This window comes from Zonotrichia albicollis, chromosome 2, assembly GCF_047830755.1.
Source record: "Zonotrichia albicollis isolate bZonAlb1 chromosome 2, bZonAlb1.hap1, whole genome shotgun sequence".
In the NCBI taxonomy this organism is placed as follows: Eukaryota; Metazoa; Chordata; class Aves; order Passeriformes; family Passerellidae; genus Zonotrichia; species Zonotrichia albicollis.
In genome coordinates this window covers 48,199,847-48,205,033 of record NC_133820.1, presented here as the reverse complement: position 1 = coordinate 48,205,033, position 5,187 = coordinate 48,199,847, and positions in this window count along the sequence as shown.

The following is a 5,187-nucleotide window of genomic DNA, read 5'->3' as shown; positions in this document are numbered from 1 at the left end:
CACAGGTTCTATTGTAATAAAAGATGGTATTTCTGACAAGACAATGAATATGAGTAATTTGTAAAATTGATTCATTAGCAAAGTAGGCACATACAAGTAGCCATAAGCTAATTCAGCTTTCCTCATATGTAGCGAATTTATGACATATATAAAAGTCCATTTTAATAATTTAATTTAAACTGCTTACTTTCTGTACAACTTCTCTTTTAAACCATCCAGGTTAATGTTTGACTTTGGTTAAAGAGTTACATATCTGAGACAGAAACCTTCTACCTTTTCTCCCTATTTTATATCCAATTCCAGATGCAACTTTTATGGTTCCAGCTCTTCAAAGAACCTCAGTTCAAAGTTTGATTTTACAGGCAGAATTTTTGGCTCACAAATAGATGCACCATCAGTTTGGAGGCTCATTAGTAACCACAGGCTTAGTTCTTGGAAGTCTGACTGGGTAAAAATGGCCTAAATATGTAAAATGGGCACCTCCATGTCTAGGATATAGTAAGTTCATTTTTCTTCAGCTGTCAGGACAAGATGGTACCTCCAGCAGCGTTACATACTTGACTTTTCATTATTCCCTAGAAATATTAGGCTGTCTTATTAATTAAAAAAAAAAAAAAAGAAAAAAAAAGAAAAAGAGGAGATTGCATGCAGTGTCAGTCTAGTATTTATTTTACAGTTTTCTGCTACAAAAGTAAAAATATTTGCATTCTGGATTCATTTACTTTTTAAATGATGCACCCTGACACTCTCACAGCCCATGGCTGAGGGTACTACAAGACCCTCAACAAATCCCCAGTACTTGGTGGCACAGTTGCAGCTACACTGACTGCATCTCTCAACAAGGAAATATATTTGACTGCACAATTTGGGAATGTTAATTTTCTGAAATTATCCCCTTTACAGTTGCAGTGCATCTGATGCCTAATTAAGATTGGAACCTCTGTGTCCTATGTTTCAAATTCAGCAATAATAGATAAAATAAAAGATAAGATATTAAACTGAGAAAAAACACAGCACACTACTCCAAGGAGTGGAAGCTGTGAAAATGAAAATTTCCCAGTAGACTTCTCTTCAAGTCAACAACAGAAAGTTCTTCTAGTTTGGTATTTGCCTGGTTTCTTCCAGAAAATAAGCTGTTAAGCTATAGCTGCTCAATTCCACAGCAACTGGTAACAGTTCCACCTGGCATCTACAGAGTTTACGTAGTTTTGAAAGTTCTGATTTCAAAAATGGCATCTTTGTTAAAGGTTTAAGTCAGTGGTGCCTAACTAGTGGCACCTAAAGTTTAATTTGCTGTATCATGCAAATCTATCCATGTATCTTCTGTTCCCATGAATCCATGTGTTTAGTCTTCACAAACCACATGAGGAAAGGGCCACTGCAAGATGTTCCTTTAACAGTGATGCCTCAGCCACACCCAAAATCCTGCAAAGGAGGTGAATATAATGAATGGGGAAGCAAGGAATAGCAAGCAACCAGGGTGAGGGTGAACAGAAATATCTGGGACCAATCCAGGACCAATTAAAAAACATTGATGCTTGACAACTTCCTCAGCAAGAAGTTTTATGAAAATCTGACACAGCATAAAGTTTTTATTACATAGAGTTATATGAATTTTCTAGGGCACACATTGCTGATTTTACCTTGTGCCTTGTGTGCCTTGAATTTTTCTTCTTTACTGGCTGCCCTGCCAAAAATGTCTAGTTTATTTCAGGATTTTTCTCTCTTTGGCCTTTTGTGCCATCTTGTCTCCTTGACTTGATACTTGGCAAGGAGCTTTTATCAAAGTCATTAAGACTGAGGCTGTTAATTTTTAGTTTTTGTCAGGTTTCTAAGTTTTTTACTTTATTCAAATGTCAGGTATGTTCAGAAAAAGGACACAGCCTCATACTCTCTACTATGAAGAAAATTAATTCTATCCCAGCCAAAACCAGAATAGAGGTTCATCCAGACCACAGAGACCAAGAGAATTGGTTTTGCCTTTTCTGGAGAAGGCTCTAAGGTGACCTTTTTGTGGTCTGCCAGCACCTAAAGGTGGGTTACAAGAAAGCTGGAGAGGGATTTTTACAAGGAAGTGTAGTGACAATGCAAGGGGGAATACTTCAAACTGAAAAAGAGTAGGTTTAGATTAGCTATTAGGAAAAATTCTTTACTATGAGGGTGGTGAGGCACTGGCAAAGGATGCTCAGAGAAGTGTGAGTGTCCCATCCCTAAAAGTGTCCAAGACCGGGTTGGATGGGGCTCTGTGCAACCTAATCCTTTTGATGCCCCTGCACATAGTAGGGGGATTAGAAAAAGATGATCTTGAACATCCCTTGCAACCCAAAGCATTCTATGTTTCTATAATCATGTGATTCTCTATTCCATATCATGTGACATCTGACTCAGCAATGAGCTAAAGAGGAGGTTATTGGTGGTGTGTGGGGGGTCACTGCTTGATGACTTTCTCGGCGTTGGCTTGTTGGTGGTGAGAAATTGTTTTCATTTCCACCACTTGGTTTTTTTAAACTTTTATTTCACTCTGTTATTTTCTCTTTCATTACAAATTATTGTTGTTATTGTTGATCTGGAGGCACAAATGAGTTAGGAAGACAAAGGTAATAAGGGGCAATAAAAGAAAAAAATGCAATATTTTGGGGTTTTTAACCTTTGCTTAATAGTAATGTCAGACTGTTCGGTATAGGCTCACACATAGAGAAATTGTTGTGTTACATTTTTTTCATGTGCACACGCTAAGAATTAATGTTAGAGTCTGATCAAAATTTTTATTTTGCACCAGTGGTTCTGGGTAACTACCCAAAAGTGATCTATTATGTTTCAGTTTGCCTTTTCAACTTCAGTCTATCAGAAAAGATTCACTGCCTGGGAAAGGTGACAAAATTGAGACACCATCAACATGTAGTCATGGTGGAACAGAAAGAAGAGGAATTCTGCCAGCAGCCTTGCTGATGAAATTGAGAAAGGAGCCGATCTGAGAGGAAAGGCAGCCAGTCTCTAGAAACAGTTACCCCAAATGGATTATAAAAGCTCTTTATTTCAGGTAGTTCAGACAGTAAAAAATCCAGCCAGCAGAAAGCCTTTGTGGAAAGTGATGAGTGGGGTTGCCTGAGATTAATGAAAACTACACAAATAGAGCAAATTGGCAGAAGTAGGGGTAAGAGTCTGCCCTTTCACAGGTCTCATAGTTATTAACATTGAGAATCTGACATTACAGTAGATGCCTTTGATGTTCTAAGGTCTCCAAGGCCAAGAATTATGCTTCTTCCTCCTGTCTCCATCTCTATCCAAGTGCAGACATTAGACTAATGGAAAAAAGTGAAATGCTCTGTCCAAAAGAGGCTTATAATCAAAACACTCAAAAAGATATAGATAGCGATTGGAAATATTGCAAACTCTATGACCAGCATAATAAAACATGATGAATATTTATTAGATCTTCTTCTCCATCTACCCATTTTATATGCCTCTTCCTTCAGTGTTTATTAATCTGGCTGTATGTATACATATAAATGGCAATCGTTTTAGGGCTTCCAACTCAATAAGCTCACGTGCATTGTTTGCCTGGGTCGCCCTCCATCTTCATGCCCTAAGCTGCAGTCTGGTGTGGGAATGCAGGGCAGTACACCTGGAAACACCATGTCTTGGGGCAGCTGGGGCTTGCAATGTTGTGGCAAATCCTCTCTGCCGGAGCTCACAATCTCTGCTTGTTCAAGGGGAATACAAGCCCCAGGCAGTGCTTTGGGTTCCTGGCGAGTGGAGACAAGGGCTGCAGCCACATAGCCTTAGCCCAAGTATGCAGCTGAAGAGGACATAAATCCTATCTCCTGGTAAAGCCAGCACATGGGAATGGGCCCAACCTGCCACACAAAGCAGCAGTTCACAACTCCTGTGAAGCCTCACCGGAGCTTTGACAGCACAGCCCCACACAACTCAAAATGCAGACTTATTCACTTCTGATTGAACTCTCTAAGGAAAGTCAGATCTAAAATGGGATGTAATCACTTAGTGGATGACAAAGCTTAATATCCACCCCTGTGGCCTCCAAAACGCAGAGCAGCTGCCAGCCCCGAGGTGTCCAGCTCTGCAGTGCCTCAGCTCCTGGCATCAGCAGTGCTCCAGCTGCCCCACTCTGCCTCCTGGCATGCTCAAGGATGCCCCTGTGCTGACAAGACTGAGCAGTTTAGTACCCGATTAATGCTCAATTTTCCTCCCCCACGCAGTTCCTATTCTCACTTTTCCACTCGCTGCTGTCTTCTCCCCACCCCTCCTGCTGTAGGGGCCGTGAGCAAGTGGCTCTGTGGCGTTTGGTTGCTGGCTGGGGCTGAACTAAGACATCCGTGTGGCTTTATAAAAAAGAGAAAAAGCACAGGGTCTTATGTCTCCCATTCCTGGCCTGCTGCAATAACCAACATGGTGCAAATACACATGGCCAAAGGTTTCCTGTTTCCTAATAAATTCTGAACTGCTTGATAAAGGGTGAAAGCTTCATCACAGCTTTTATGAGTCATATGCCTCAGGTCAAGAATCCCATGACCCGGTGATCTAGGGATTGCTGTGGAAGTACAGCTAAGAATCAAGCTTAAGATTGAGAGGTACAAGGTCTCTAAAATCTATAAAATATCCTCTGTGATTTTATAAGTGCTGTCTCTTTTCATTTTTATATATTGCCTCTGTGTGTTTATGCATCATAAGTAAGCTTTGAATAGAAATGAAATAGCTTCAATTTGCACTTCTGTAAAGCTAAGTTTTATTTAAGAGATACAAAAACCATAAGTACATCTGGATGCACATTGGCCCTCTGCTCTGAAAGCAATAAAAGCATTTGTGGTGTAATATACCCTCTAATAAAGAAACTAAGGGGAACAATAAAAAATTAAAAATGTTAACAGAGAGAAATTAATTTCAAAATATCTGTTGAGTATTAATAAAGTTATAAGAGATAATCTTGCAATGGCGATTCATAAAAGGATACTCTTATTAAGTAAATAATTGGAAATAAGAACAAGTACATATGTCAAATGGATGAAACTATCAGCAAGAACATGGTGGAGCCATGCATTGAGGTGATTAAAGAAAAAACATGGAATATAGGAATTGACATGATGATTTTTTTTTAAATCACATGGGAAAGAAATACAACATTTCAAATTCACAAGGGAAACAATAAGGGATTGTAGCTCCTCTTAC